Below are 16,523 nucleotides of genomic sequence, written 5' to 3' on the forward strand. Positions count from 1 at the left end.
TACAGCTAATATGTGTCTTGTTTAAACTACACATGATAATAATACATAAATGACATAATCATAAGTGACCTCAGTCATTAATTACCTAATTATATTTTTCTTTGCTGTGGATAGTGGCCTCGGTTCGATTATTAGCTGTAACATACCCATCAAAATTTTACTATTTCACTTTTTTCTATGAAATCATGTTAGCTGCTAGAAAATCAAAGTAAAAGGTTTATAAAAGCAGTTTCACTCCTATGAGATCTCGTAAACTTGATATACCAGTAATCATGAATGTCAAGTGAGGTGAGGCCAATGACGCTGGCATTTACTTGCGTATTTCAAGTCATATGGCAGTGGAGACATCCACCAAGTAGAGTCAGGTCCTAAAGTTTCTCTTCTTTTCTAGTCTAAGCTGTGAGTTTGAACCATGGCTTATTGCTTTACTTCTCCCAACTCCTACATTTTGACAATCTGATTAAGTAAAAGGAAATCAGTCCTCTTGACTTATCAGATTCGCACCTCTGCTTTTTATTTTATTGATTTTGACCACTAGTTTTGTCCAAACTTGTTTTCTTTTACTGGTTTCTGTTTCACCCCTCGTTCTCAAACCACCATAGTCTTCCAACTCTTCTCTTTGAATGTTTTAACAATGACGCTTCTATAGGTCTTATAGACTAATTATAATTAACCTCCCCATATTATATCAGCAGGAATTGCTAAGAACCTTTTCCTGACATTTCAGACAACATTATCTATATGACAGATGTTATACAGATAAACTATAATTAGTTGTCCTTTTGATTCTCATATCTTTTTTCCTTAAGGTTAAGGATTTGGTTAATTTAGCCTTAGGTTGTATTTTCTTCACAGACTAGTTCAAATTTGGTTAAAACATGTAATACTCATTTAAAGGTCTGTTTTAATTTTTGGTTGACTTTAAAATATTATTGAAGTATAGTTAATTTACAGTGTTGTGCTAATTTCTGCTATACAGCAAAGTGACTCAGTTATACTATATATATATATATATATTCTTTTCCATTCTGGTTTATCACAGGATATTGAATATAGTTCCCTGTGCTGTACAGTAGAACCTTGTTGTTTAGCCATCCTATATTAACTAGTTTGCTTCTGCTAATCCCAAGCTCCCAATCCTTCCCTCCCACACTCCCCACCCCCTTGGCAACCACAAATCTGTTCTCTGTGTCTGTGAGTTTCTTTCTGTTTTGTAGATATATTCATTTGTGTCATATTTTAGATTGCACATATAAGTGATATCATATGATACTTGTCTTTCTCTTTCTGATTTCACTTAGTATGATAAGCTCTAGAACAGTCCATGTTGCTGCAAATGGCATTATCTCATTCTTTTTTATGGCTGAGTAATATTCCATTGTATATATAAACACTACATCTTCTTTATCCATTCATCTGTTGATGGACATTTAGGTTGTTTCCATGTCTTGGCTATTGTGAATAGTGCTGCTATGAACATAGGGGTGCATGTATCTTTTTGAATTATAGTTTTTTTCTGGATATATGCCCAGGAGTGGGATTGTTGGGTCATATGGTAACTCTATTTTTAGTGTTTTGAGGAACCTACATACTGTTTTCCATAATGGCTGCACTAATTTACATTTCCACCAACAGTGTAAGAGGGTTCCATTTTCTCCACACCCTTTCCAACATTTATTATTTGTAGACTTTTTAATGATGACCATTCTGACCAGTGTGAAATGATACCTCATTTTAGTTTTGATTTGCGTTTCTCTAAAAATTAGAGGTGATGAGCATATTTTCATGTGACTATTTGCCATCTGTATGTCTTCTTTGGAGAAATGTCTGTTTAGGTCTTCTGCCCATTTTTCGATTTTGTTGACTTTTTAATTGGAATTTACTAGTTTTTATTTGATTAAATTTTTTCCCATAGAAACAATCTTAGACTCCAAGCAAAGATTTTTCTGTTTTCAGCACAGAAATCCTGATAAGTATATAATTTGTAAGCAATTAAAATAGTAATGTTTGAATTGACTGGGAATAAATATATTTTGGATGACAGTTTTTGGAAAATTAAATAATATTTGTACTTTCAAAATTTTGGGATTTTTATCACTCCGCTTATATGTTGGTTCTTCAGAGAGTCCTTCGCCTACTGCCACGTTGGAATAATTATTCACATCATTCTATTTTCTTGCCCCTTGTTACTTTCTTTCAATAAAATTTTCACAATTTATAGTCAGATATTTATATTTTTTATTCAACATTTTCCTTCTAAACTAGAGCTTTGAGCTTTTGAGCTGTGCAAAACTTTGTGCTTTTGTATACTCAAAGAGATCAGGAATCATGTATACAGGCATATCTCAGAGATATCGCAGTGGTCTGATTCTAAACCACTTCAATAAAGTGAATATCGCAATAAAGCAAGTCACATGAATTTTTTGGTTTCTCAGTGCATATAAAAGTTATGTTTACATTATATTGTAGTCTAAGTGTACAATAGCATTATGTCTAACAAAGCAATGTGCATACCTTAATTAAAAAATACTTTATTGCTAAAAACTGCTAACCATAATTTGAGCCTTCAGCAAGTCTTAATCTTTTTGCAATATTAACATCAAAGGTCACTGATCAGGCGGTTGTGCGATCAGATCGATCTAAGATGGCGACTGTGGAACCGGAAACCACCCCTACTCCTAATCCCCCACCTACAGAAGAAGAGAAAACAGAATCTAATCAGGAGGTTGCTAACCCAGAACACTATATTAAACATCCTTTACAGAACAGATGGGCACTCTGGTTTTTTAAAAATGATAAAAGCAAAACTTGGCAAGCAAACCTTCGGCTGATCTCTAAGTTTGATACTGTTGAAGACTTTTGGGCGATGGTATTGAGCCTATGTGGGAAGATGAGAAAAACAAACGAGGAGGACGATGGCTAATTACATTGAACAAACAGCAGAGACGAAGTGACCTTGATCGCTTTTGGCTAGAGACACTGCTGTGCCTTATTGGAGAGTCTTTTGATGACTACAGTGATGATGTATGTGGAGCTGTGGTTAATGTTAGAGCTAAAGGTGATAAAATAGCAATATGGACTACTGAATGTGAAAACAGAGAAGCAGTTACACATATAGGGAGGGTATACAAGGAAAGGTTAGGACTTCCTCCAAAGATAGTGATTGGTTATCAGTCCCATGCAGACACAGCTACTAAGAGCGGCTCCACCACTAAAAATAGGTTTGTTGTTTAAGAAGACACCTTCTGAGTATTCTCATAGGAGACTGCGTCAAGCAATCGAGATTTGGGAGCTGAACCAAAGCCTCTTCAAAAGCAGAGTGGGCTGCATTTAAATTTGATTTCCATCTAAATGTTGCTAAGATATAAGAGAAGTCTCATTCGCCTTTGTCTTGCACTTCTGTGTTCATAGTTTTGTTTTGTTTTTTTTTAAATTTTGGCTAGAGTGTCCACTATCCCAATCAAAGAATTATAGTACACATCGTCCCCAGAATCAATAAATGTGTTCCTGGCCCACTCTGTAATAGCTTAAAAGAATTAATGATTACAAACACATTTGACCCATCTACAATATTAAAGAAAAGAATTTGCATTTCTATACCTTACAAGAGAACGATTCTGTTTATGTTCCATTGTATGCAGGAGCATATTTTGCTGGTTTGAAAGAGTATGATGCATACAGTTTTCTAACAATTTTCTTTGTTTCTTTTTACAGCATTGTCTGTGCTGTACTCTTGCTGATGGCTGCTAGATTTTAATTTATTTGTTTCCCTACTTGATAACATTAGTGATTCTGATTTCAGTTTTTCATTTGTTTTGCTTTTGTTTTTTTCCTCATGTAACATTGGTGAAGGATCCAGGAATATGACACAGAGGTGGAATAAACATTAATTTTGTGCATTCTTTGGTAATTTTTTTGTTTTTTTGTAACTACAAAGCTTTGCTACAAATTTATGCATTTCATTCAAATCAGTGATCTATGTTTGTGTGATTTCCTAAACATAATTGTGGATTATAAAAAATGTAACATCATAATTACATTCCTAATTAGAATTAGTATGTCTGTTTTTGTATCTTTATGCTGTATTTTAACACTTTGTTATACTAGGTTATTTTGCTTTGGTTAAAAAATGGCTCAAGTAGAAAAGCGGTCCCATTCATATTAAGACAGTGTACAAAACTGTAACTAAAATGTGTACAGTGAATTGTCTTTTAGACAAAAAAAAAAAAAAAAGGTCACTGATCATAGATCACCATAGCAAATATAATAATAATGAAAAAGTTTGAAATATTGCAGCAGTTACCAAAATGTGACACAGAGACATGAAGTGTACAAATGCTGTTGGATAAATGGTGCCAATAGACTTTCTTGATGCAGGGTTGCCACAGACCTTCGATTTGTGAAAAATGCATTAGCTGCAAAGCACAACAAATTGAAGTAAAATAAAATGAGGTATGCCAGTATTTTGTTCATCAGTGTAATTCCAGGCCATAGTATCTGACACAGAGTGAATATTCAGTGAACATATGTTGAAGGAATTAATACTTACAGTGAAGTAGAAGAAAGATGAGGATAAAGGAGAAGGAGGCAGAGCAGAAAGTAGAGAAAGGGGAGCTGAAGGAAGAAGACAGCTAGAGGAGGAGGACAATGGCACTAGTTTTATGGGTTCTTATTATGCACTGTTTTTCCATCCTCACAACAAACCTATAGATCAGTCTCGTTGAAGAAAAAGACACACAGAAGTTTATTTAATTTGCTTGTGCTTATGGTCACACCTAAGGTGGCAGAGTTGGATTTTGAATCCAGACAGTATGACCACAGTCTAGCCAGCTGTGTCCCATTCTGAGTAGAAAGACTGTGGCATTTGTTTCTGGGTTTCCACATAATTTGTCCTTTTTTTTTTTTAATCTTTATTGGAGTATAATTGCTTTACATTGTTGTATTAGTTTCTGCTGTATAACAAAGTGAATCAGCTATGTGTATACATATATCTCCATATCCCCTCCGTTTTGTGTCTCCCTCCCACCCTTCCTATCCCACCCTCTAGGTGGTCACAAAGCACTGAGTTGATCTCCCTGTGCAATGCAGCTGCTTCCCACTAGCTATATCTTTTACATTTGGTAGTGTATATATGTCAGTGCTACTCTCTCACTTCGACCCAGCTTACCCTTCCTCCTCCTCGTGTCCTCAAGTCCATGCTCTACGTCAGCGTCTTTTGTTTTGATTTGCATTTCTCTAATGTTTAGTGATGTTGAACATTCTTTCATGTGTTTGTTGGCAATCTGTGTATTTTCTTTGGAGAAATGTCTATTTATGTCTTCCGCCCATTATTGGATTGGGCTATTTGTTTTTTTGATATTGAGCTGCATGTGCTACTTGCATATTTTGGAGATTAATCCTTTGTCAGTTGCTTCATTTGCAAATATTTTCTCCCATTCTGAGGGTTGTCTTTTTGTCCTGTTTATGGTTTCCGTGGCTGTGCAAAAGCTTTGGAGTTTCGTTAGGTCCCATTTGTTTATTTTTGTTTTTATTTCCGTTACTCTAGGATGTGGGTCAAGAAGGATCTTGCTGTGACTTACATCATAGAGTGCTCTGCATATGTTTTCCTCTAAGAGTTTTATAGTATCTGGCCTTACATTTAGGTCTTCAATCCATCTTGAGTTTATTTTTGTATATGCTGTTATGGAGTGTTCTAATTTCATTATTTAACATATAGCTGTCCAGTTTTCCCAGCACCGCTTATTGAAGAGGCTGTCTTTTCTCGATTGCATATTCTTGCCTCCTTCATCAAAGATAAGGTGACCATAGGTGCATGGGTTTATCTCTGGGCTTTCTATCCTGTTCCATTGGTCTATATTTCTGTTTTTGTGCCAGTACCACACTGTTTTTGTTTTTTTTTTTTTTTTGGCGGTACATGGGCCTCTCACTGTTGTGGCCTCTCCCGTTGTGGAGCACAGGCTCCGGACGCGCAGGCCCAGTGGCCATGGCTCAGGGGCCCAGCTGCTCTGTGGCATGTGGGATCCTCCCGGACCAGGGCACGAACCCGTGTCCCCTGCATCGGCAGGTGGACTCTCAACCACTGCACCACCAGGGAAGCCCCACACTGTTTTGATGAGTGTAACTTTGTAGTATAGTCTGAAGTCAGGGAGCCTGATTCCTCCAGCTCTGTTTTTCTTTCTCAAGAATGCTTTGGCTATTCGGGGTCTTTTGTGTTTCCATACAAATTGTGAAATTTTTTGTTCTAGTTCTGTGAAAAATGCCAGTGGTAGTTTGATAGGGATTGCATTGAATCTGTAGATTGCTTTAGGTAGTATAGTCATTTTCAAAATGTTGATTCTTCCAATCCAAGAACATGGTATATCTCTCCATCTGTTTGTAACATCTTTGATTTCTTTCATCAGTGTCTTAGAGTTTTCTTCGTACAGATCTTTTGTCTCCTTAGGTAGGTTTATTCCTGGGTATTTTATTCTTTTTGTTGCAGTGGTAAATGGAAGTGTTTCCTTAACTTCTCTTTTAGATTTTTCATTGTTAGTGTATAGGAATGCAAGAGATTTCTGTGCATTAATTTTGTATTCTGCTACTTTACTGGACTCATTGATTAGCTCTAGTAGTTTTCTGGTAGCATCTTTAGGATTCTCTAAGTATAGTATTGTGTCATCTGTAAACAATGACAGTTTTACTTCTTCTTTTCCGACTTGGATTCCTTTTATTGCTTTTTCTTCTCTGAATGCTGTGGCTAAAACTTCCAAAACTGTGTTCAATAATAGTGGTGAGAGTGGGCAACCTTGTCTTGTTCCTGATCTTAGAAGAAATGGTTTCAGTTTTTCACTACTGAGAGTGAATTTGGCTGTGGGTTTGTCATATATGACCTTTATTATGTTGAGGTAGGTTCCTTCTGTGCCCATGTTCTGGAGAGTTTATCATAAATGGGTGTTGAATTTTGTCAAAACCTTTTTTTGCATCTATTGAGATTATCATATGGTTTTTCTCCTTCAACTCAATTAGTTAATATGGTGTATCACATTGATTGATTTGCATATATTGAAGATCCTTGCATTCCTGGGATAAACCCCACTTGATCATGGTGTATGATCCTTTTAATGTGCTGTTGGATTCTGTTTGCTAGTATTTTGTTGAGGATTTTTATGTCTGTGTTCATCAGTGATATTGGCCTGTAGTTTTCTTTTTTTGTGGCATCTTTGTCTCTTTTTGGTATCAGGGTGATGGTGGCCTTGTAGAATAAGTTTGGAAGTGATCCTCCTTCTGCTATATTTTGGAAGATTTGAGAAGGATAAGTGTTAGCTCTTCTCTAAATGTTTGATAGAATTTGCCTGTGAAGCCATCTGGCCCAGGGCTTTTGTTTTTTGGAAGATTTTTAATCACAGTTTCAATTTCAGTGCTTGTGATTGGTCAGTTCATATTTTCTACTTCTTCCTGGTTCAGTCTTGGAAGGTTGTAGTTTTCTAAGCATCTGTCCATTACTTCCAGGCTGTCCATTTTATTGGCATATAGTTGCTTGTAGTAGTCTCATGATCCTTTGTGTTTCTTCAGTGCCAGTTATTACTTCTCCTTTTTCATTTCTAATTCTGTTGGCTTGAGTCTTCTCCCTTTATTTCTTGATGAGTCTGGCTAATGGTTTGTCAATTTTGTTTATCTTCTCAAAGAACCAGCTTTTAGTTTTATTGATCTTTTCTCCTGTTTCCCTCATTTGTTTTTCATTTATTTCTGATCTGATCTTTATGATTTCTTTCCTTCTGCTAACTTTGGGGTTTTTTTTTTGTTATTTATCTAGTTGCTTTAGTTGTAAGATTAGGTTGTTCTTGTTTCTTGAGGTAGGATTGTATTCCTATAAACTTCCTTCTTAGAACTGTATTTGCTGCATCCCATAGTTTTTGGGTCATTGCGTTTTCATTGTCATTTGTTTCTAGGTATTTTTTGATTTCCTCAGTGATATCTTGGTTATTGTCCTTTCTTTAAAGAGAAAGTGCTCCTAGTTTCTAAGTCCTTTGTTCATTTTTTATTTGGGTTATTTGATTTTTTGCAATTGAATTATATGAATTCTTTCTGTATCTTAGATATTAACTCCTAATCAGACATATATATTGTTTGCATTTTTTCCATTGTCTAGGTGGTCTTTTCATTTTGTTGATGGTTTCTTTTGCTGTATGGAAGCTTTTAGGGTGAGGTAATCCCACTTGTTTATTTTTAATTTTGTTTCCTATGCTTTAGGCATCATATCCAAAAGATCATTACCAAGACCCATGTCAAGGAGCTTGATTCCTGTTTTTTTTTTTTTTTACTAGGAGTTTCATATCTTACATTTAATTCTTTAATCCATTTTGAGTTAATTTCTGGGGGTGATATAAGATAAGGATCCAATTTAATTTTTCTGCCTGTAGTTACCCAGTTTTCCTCATGTCAGGTCATACATTTAAGTCTTTAATCCATTTTGAGTTAATTTCTGTGTGTGATATAAGGATCCAATTTCACTTTTCTGCCTGTAGTTACCCAGTTTTCCTTAAAATATTTATTGAAGAGACACATCATTTCCCATTGAGTATTTTTGGCTCCCTTATTAAATATTAGTTGACCATGTTTGTGTGGGTTTATTTTTTGGTTCTTGATTCTGCTCCATTGGTGTATTTTTCTTGTGATGCCAATACCACACTGTTTTGATGACTATAGCTTTATCGTACAGCTTAAAATCAGGAAATGTGATGCTTCCTGCTTTGTTCTTCTTTTTCAGGATTTCTTGGTTATTTGGGGTCTTCTGTGGTTCCATATAAATTTTAAGAGTGTTTTTTTCTACTTCTGTAAAAAATGCTATTGGAATATTGATAGGGAGTCCATTGAATTTATAGATGGCTTTTGATAGTATTGACATTTTAACGGTATTAAGTCTTCCAGTTCATGAACACAGGATACCTGTCCATTTATTTGTGTCTTCTTCAGTTTCTTTATCAATGTCTTATAGTTTTGATGCTGTTGTAAATGGGATCAATTTCTTTATTTCTTTTTCAGAATTTGTTGTTAGTGTATAGAAGTGGTACTGATTTTTGAATATTAATTTTGTATCCTGCAACTTTACTGAATTCACTGATTAGACTTAAGAGTTTTTTGGTTGAAGCTTTAGGATTTTCTATATATAAAATCATGTATCTTCAAATAGAGTTTTACTACTTCCTTTCCAGTTTTGATATTTTTTATTTCTTTTTCTTGCCCAATTGTTTAGCTAGGCTTCTGGTACTAGGTTGAATAGGAATGCTGAGAGTCTTGTTCCTGATCTTGTACCCTTGTCTTGTTCCTGATCTTATAGGAAAAGCTTTCAAACTTTCACCCTGTAGTATGATGTTAGCTATGCATGTGTCATATATGGCCTTTATTATGTTGAAATATGTTCCTTCTGTGCCTGATTTGTTAATTTTTTATCATTAAGCATTGTTGAATTTTGTGTAATGCTTTTTCTGCATCTGTTGAGATGATCATGATTCTTTTTTTTTTCATTTTATTAATGTGATGTATCACAGTGATTGATTTGCATATGTTGAATCATCCTTGCATCCCAGGGATAATTCCCACTTGGTCATGGCTAATGATCCTTTTAATTTGCTGCTGAATTTGGTGTGCCAGTATTTCATTGAGAAGTTCTGCATTTGTACTCATCAGAGATATTGGCCTATAGTTTTTTTTTCTGGTAGTGTCCTTTTCTGGTTTTGGTTTCAGGATAAAGCTGGCCTTGTTAAAGGGGGTGTTTCTTCCTCTTTGTTTTTTGGAAGAGTTTAAGAAGCATTGGTATTAATTCTTCTTTGAGTGTTTGGTATAAATCACCAGTGCAGTCATCTGGTCTTGGGATTTTCTTCTTGGGAGATGTTTGATAGCTGATTCAGTCTCCTTACTATTAATTGGCCTAGTCAGATTTTCTATATTTTTCCTGATTCAGTCTTGGTAAATTGTGTTCTTCTAAGAATATTTCCATTTCTTCTGGTTGTCCAGCTTATTGGCATGTAGTTTTTGGTAGTAGCTTCTTTTTTTAAAATTAATTAATTAATTATTTTTTATTTTTGGCTGTGTTGAGTCTTTGTTGCTGCATGCGGGCTATCTCTAGTTGCAGCAAGTGGGAGCTACTCTTTGTTGCAGTGCATGGGCTTCCCACTTGGTGGCTTCTCTTGTTGTGGAGCATGGGCTCTAGGTACATGGCCTTCAGTAGTTATGGCACGCAGGCTCAGTGGTTGTGGCTTGTGGGCTCTAGAGCGCAGGCTCATTAATTGTGGTTCATGGGCTTAGTTGCTCCTTGGCATGTGGGATCTTCCTGGACCAGGGCTTGAACCCGTGTCCCCTGCATTGGCAGGCTGATTTTTAACCACTGTACCACCAGGGAAGTCCCCTCATGGTAGCTTCTTATATGATACTTTGAATTTCTGTGATTTCCATTATAATGTCTTCTTTTTTATTTATAATTTTGTTAATTTCATCCTCTCTTTTTTTTTTCTTGGCTAGTCTAGCTAAAGGTTTGTCAATTTTGTTTACCTTTTCAAAACATCAACTCTTAGTTTGGTTAATTTTTCTATTGCTTTTCTGTTCTCTGCTTTATGTTTGCTCTAATATTTATTTTTCCCTTTTTTTCTGCCAATTTTGGGTTCAGTTTGCTCTTTTTTTTTCTGGCTCTTTAAGGCATAGAGTTGGGTTGTTTATAGTTAGTCCCCTACATACGAATGAGTTCTGTTCTGAGAGCACATTCGTAAGCCCAATTTGTTTGTAAGTCCAACAGAGTTAACCTAGGTACTCAATTAACCCAATCAGCTATATAGTACTGTACTGTAATAGGTTCATAATACTTTTCACACAAATAATACATTAAAAAACACCAAAAATAAAGACAGCATTTTTAATCTTACACTACAGTACCTTGAAAATTACAGTACAACAGCTGGCACACAGGGGCTGGCATCGAGTGAACAGGAAATAAGAGTTACTGAAATGAGGAGGGAGAGGAGGTGGGAAATGGTAGAGCTGAAGGATCATCAGCAATAGGAGAAAGAGGGCAAGCTGCAATTTCACTCACGCCTGACGCTGATGGAACGTATGTTCGCATCTTTGAAAGTTCGCAAGTTGGAGGTTCGTATGTAGGGGACTTACTGTGTTTGGGATCTTTCTTGCTTGTTAATGTGGCTGTTTATTGCTATGAACTTCCCTCTTAGAAGTGCTTTTGCTACATCTCACAAGTTTTGGTATGTTGTATTTCCATTTTTGTTTCTCTCAAGAAACCTTTTATTTCCCCTTTAATTTTTCTTTGATCTGTTGGTTCTCAGAAGAGTGTTGTTTAATTTCCATGTTTGTGAATTTTCCAGCTTTCCTCTTGTGTTGATTTCTAGTTTCATGCCAGTATTGTCAGAGTAGATATGTGGTATGATTTCAGTCCTGAATTTTCTAAGACTTGTTTTTGGCCTAAAATATGGTCTATTATAGAAAATGTTGCATGTATGCTTGATAAGAATGTGTATTCTATAGTTGTTGGACAGGATGTTCTATATATGTCTGTAAGTCCAGTTGGTCTGTAGCATTATTCAAAATCACTATTTCCTTATTGATTCTCAGTTTGGATGATCTACTCATTATTGAGAATAAGATACTAGAGTCCCCAACTATTATTGTATTATTGTTTATTTCTCCTTTTAGCTCTGTTAGTTTTTGCTTCCTATATTTAGGTGATCCAATGTTGGGCACATGAATGTTTACAATTGGTATACCTTCTTGATGTATTAACCCTTTTGTCATTGAATAATGACTTTCTTTGTCTTTTTTTTACCATTAGATAATAATAACTTGGGTAATTTAATCTGGTTACCTTTAAAGTAATTATTGATAGATAAGGACTTACTGTTTCCATTTTGTTAATAGTTTTTTGATTGTTTTATAGATCTCTTGTTTCTTTTTTCTTATTTTATTGTCTGTTTGTGTATGTTCTGATGTCTTTTGGCATCAGTATGCTTTGACATTTTATTGTGTTCTTTACTTTTTCTCCAAGGGTAAAACATTGATTTATTTATTTTTATTCATTTATTTATTGGAGTATAGTTGATTTACAGCATTGTGTTAATTTCTGCTGTACAGGAAAGTGAGTCGGTTATACATATACATATATCCACTCTTTTTTTAGATTCTGTTCCCATATAGGTCATTACAGAGTATTGAATGGAGTTCCCTGTGCTATACAGTAGGTTCTTATTAGTTAACTATTTTATATGTAGTAGTGTGTATATGTCAATCCCAATCTCTCAATTTACCCCTTCCTCCATTTCCCCCCTTGGTAACCATAAGTTTGTTTTCTACATCTGTGACTCTATTTCTGTTTTGTAAATAGGTTCATTTATACCACTTTTTTAGATTCTGCATATAAGCAATATCATATGACATTTGTCTTTCTCTATCTCACTTCTCTAAGTATGACAATCTGGAGGTCCATCCATGTCACTGCAAATGGCATTATTTCATTCCTTTTTATGGCTGAGTAATATTCCACTGTATATACTTACCACTTCTTCTTTACCCATTCCTCTGTTGATGGACATTTAGGTTGCTTCCACATCCTGGCTGTTGTAGATAATGCTGCAATGAACATTGGGGTTCATGTATCCTTTCGAATTATGGTTTTCTCCAGATATAAGCCCAGGAGTGGGATTGCTGGATCATATGGTAGCTCTATTTTTAGTTTTTTAAGGGATCTCCATAATGCTTTCCATAGTGGCTGTACCAATTTGCATTCCTACCAACAGTGTAGGAGGTTTCCTTTTCTCCACACCCTCTCCAGCGTTTACTGTTTGTAGATTTTTTTGATGATGGCCATTCTAACTGGTGTGAGGTGATACCTCATTGTAGTTTTGACTTGCATTTCTCTAATAATTAGTGATGTTGAGTATCTTTTCATGTGCTTTTTGGCCAGCTGTATGTCTTATTTGGAGAAATGTTTATTTAGATCTTCTCCCCATTTTTTGATTGGAATTTTTGCTTTTGGATATTGAGTTGCATGACTGGTTTGTATATTTTGGAGATTAATCCCTTGTCCCTTGTCTGTTGCTTTGTTTGCAAATATTTTCTCCCTTTCTGTGGGTTGTCTTTTTGTTTTGTTGATGGCTTCCTTTGCTGTGCAAAAGCTTTTACATTTCATTAGGTCCCATTTCTTTATTTTTGTTGCTATTTTCATTTCTCTTGGAGGTGGATCATAAAAGGTCTTGCTGGGCCTCCCTGGTGGCGCAGTGGTTGAGGGTCCGCCTGCCGATGCAGGGGATACGGGTTCGTGCCCCGGTCTGGGAGGATCCCATATGCCGCGGAGCGGCTGGGCCCGTGAGCCATGGCTGCTGAGCCTGCGCATCCGGAGCCTGTGCTCCGCAACGGGAGAGGCCACAACAGTGAGAGGCCCGCATACCACAAAAAAAAAAAAAAAAAAAAAAAAAAAAAAAAAAAAAAAGGTCTTGCTGCGATTTATGTCAGAGAGTGTTCTGCCTATGTTTTACTCTAACAGCTTTATAGTATCTGGTCTTATATTTAGGTCTTTAATTCATTTTGTGTTTATTTTTGTGTATGGTGTTAGAGAATGTTCTAATTTCGTTTTTTTACATGTAGCTCTCTTGTTTTCCTAGAACCTCTTATTGAAGATACTGTCTTTTCTCCATGGTATATTCTTGCCACCTAGATTAGGTGACCATAGGTGTGTGGGTTTATCTCTCAACTTTCTATCCTGTTTCATTGGTCTGTATTTCTGTTTCTGTGCCAGTACCGTACTGTTTTGATGACTGTAGCTTTGTAGTATAGTTTGAAGTCAGGGAGCCTGATTCCTCCAGCTCTGTTTTTCTTTCTCAAGATTGTCTTGGCTATTTGGGGTCTTTTGTGTTTCCATACAAATTAAAAAAAATTTTGTTGTAATTATGTGAAAAATGCTATTAGTAGTTTGGTAAGGATTGCATTGAATCTGTAGATTAGTTTGGGTAGTGTAGTCATTTTCACAATATTGATTCTTCCAATCCAAGTACATGGAATATCTCTCCATCTGTTTGTGTCATTTTTGATATCTTTCATCAGTATCTGTAGTTTTCTGAGTATAGGTCTTTTGCCTCCTTTGGTAGGTTTATTCCTAGGTATTTTATTCTTTTTGATGTGATGGTAAATGGGATTGTTTCCTTAATTTCTCTTTCTGATCTTTCATTTTTAGTGTATAGGAATGCAAGATATTTCTGTGTATTAATTTTGTATCTTGCAACTTTCCCAAATTCATTGATGAACACTAGTTATAGTGTTCTTTTGTGTGATTACTACAGTTTTTTCTCTTGTGGCTATCATGAGGCTTATATAAAATATCTTCAAGTTATAACACCCTATTTTAAACTGATAACAAGTTAACTTCAATAGAATTCATAAACTTTATACTATTAATTCTCCTCCCCCCAACGCATATTAGGTGATTGCTGTTATCATTTACATGCTTTTTTATATTATGTAACAGCAGATTATTGTAGTTATGGTTATTTTTACTACCTGTTAAAAAAATTTTTAAACTAGAGTTTTAAGTGAATTATGTGCTACTTCACCATATTGCAGAATCCAACTATGACTATATATTTACCATTACTAAGGGATTAACACTACCTTTTCATGTTTTTATGATGTTAATTAATGTTCCTTTATTTCCAATCAAAGAATCCCCTGAGCATTTCTTGTAAGGCAGGTCTGGTGGTTATGAACTCCCTCAGATTTTGTTCTTTCAGGAATATTTTCATCCCATCTTCGTTTCTGAATGACAGTGTGCTGGGTATAAAATTCTTGTTTGACAATTATTTTCTTTGAAAGCTTTGAGTATGTCATCCCATTCTCTTCTGCAATTAAATGTTTCTGTTGAGAAATCTGCCAATCATTTTATGGGAGCTCCCTAGTATCTAACTTCTCTCTTTTCTCTTGCTGCTCTTAAAATTCTTTGTTTTTGACTTTTGACAATTAATTTACAATGTGTCTGGGTGTAACCCTATTCAGGTTCAACCTGTCTGGGGTTTTTGGGGCCTCATGAATCTGGATATCTGTTTCTTTCCCCAGGTTGTGGAAGTTCTCAGCCATTATTGTTTTAAATATACTTTCTGTCCCTTTCTTTTTCTCTTCTCCTTTCAAGAATTCACATAATGCGAATATTGTTTATTTTCAATGTGTCACATAATTTTTGCAGCCTTTCTTTAATTTTTTTCATTCTTTTTTCCTTTTTGCTCCTCTCACTGGGTATTTTCTAGTGTCCTGTCATCCAGGTTGCTGATTCTTTCTTCTGTATGATTGAGTCTACTTTTGAAACTGTCTGTTGAATTCTTCAGTTCAAATATTGTATTTTTCCCCTCAAGGATTTCTGGTGTTTTATTTTTTATTAAAAAACATTTTTTTTTATTGTTGGTGTTTCCTTGTTGGACTTCTTTTGTTCATGCATGTTTTCCTAATTTAGTTTAGTTGTTTGTGTTTTCTTGTAATTCATTAAACTTCCTAAAGAGGATTATTCTAAATTCTTGTCTGACAGTTCATAGATCTTCATTTCTGCAACCTCAGTTATTGGAGCTTTATTAGCTTCCTTGGTGGTGTCATATTTACCTTATTTTTTGTGAGTCTTGATTTCTTACATTTGTATCTATGCATTTGAGAAATGGGGCTCCTCTTCCAGGCTTCATAGGTTTGCTTTGGCAGAGATAGTTTTTCACCCGTCACCTCAGGTTGGGTTTCCAGCTGTGTCTGCTGGTTATGTCCTTGAGTAGCTTAGCCTGCTATATGGTCTATATTTGGGTGAGGCAACACTTCAGGATTTGAGCATGGGATGAGAGGTGTGTGCTACTGACTGAGAACAGATGGATAGGACTGTTGGCTTGGTTCCCTCCCCAAGTGAGGCTGTAGAATGGGCTCCACAGTTGCCTCTATTCTCTGATCAGGTTTACTGCATGGATAGGACTTGGTACTATATGCAGTAGTGGATGGGACTATGAATTAGATTTCCTGCCCTGGAAGGGTAGCAGGACAGGACCCAGAGCCTATACAGCTCATTGTTTTAGGACTCAAATCAGTCTACAGTATGCACTGAATTCCCCAGTCAGGTGAGGCCATTTGTTTTGCTCTGCAGACAGGAGAAGCCACAGGCTCTGCTTTCTGTTCTGGTGCCACTTTACATAAAGCTATCCACTGGGGTATGTGGCTTTCTGTATTCTCTGGTTAGGTTCCCTGGTTGGACAGGCTGAAGACTGTATTCAATAATGAGGAGGGCTATGAATTAGATTCCCTCCCCAGGCTCAGTGAGAACCCACTCTAAAGCCAGTAAAACTTTTTGTGTGTTGTCTTAACTCAAGCCAACCCATGCCCCAAGTTCCCTTACTAAACAAGACCACTGACTTTACTTTGCAAACTGTGGCTCTGCCTGTCTTTCAACTCTAGTGCCACTGGGCTGCATAGCTTTCAGGAGTTGTCTCTAGCCCTTCTGGTCCCATGGGGCTGGAAGACAGTTTCCACAGTGG

General features: G+C 36.0%; 1 pseudogene across 1 annotated transcript; it reads left to right on the forward strand.

Annotated features, from left to right (window-relative positions):
• The first annotated feature begins 2,644 nt into the window (after positions 1-2,644).
• LOC307050056 (eukaryotic translation initiation factor 4E-like) lies at positions 2,645-3,301 on the forward strand (annotated as a pseudogene). Its single transcript has one exon. The product of its transcript is annotated as a eukaryotic translation initiation factor 4E-like (transcript).
• The last annotated feature ends 13,222 nt before the right edge of the window (positions 3,302-16,523 follow it).

Source organism: Hyperoodon ampullatus, assembly GCF_949752795.1.
Source record: "Hyperoodon ampullatus genome assembly, chromosome: 3".
Classification (NCBI taxonomy): domain Eukaryota; kingdom Metazoa; phylum Chordata; class Mammalia; order Artiodactyla; family Ziphiidae; genus Hyperoodon; species Hyperoodon ampullatus.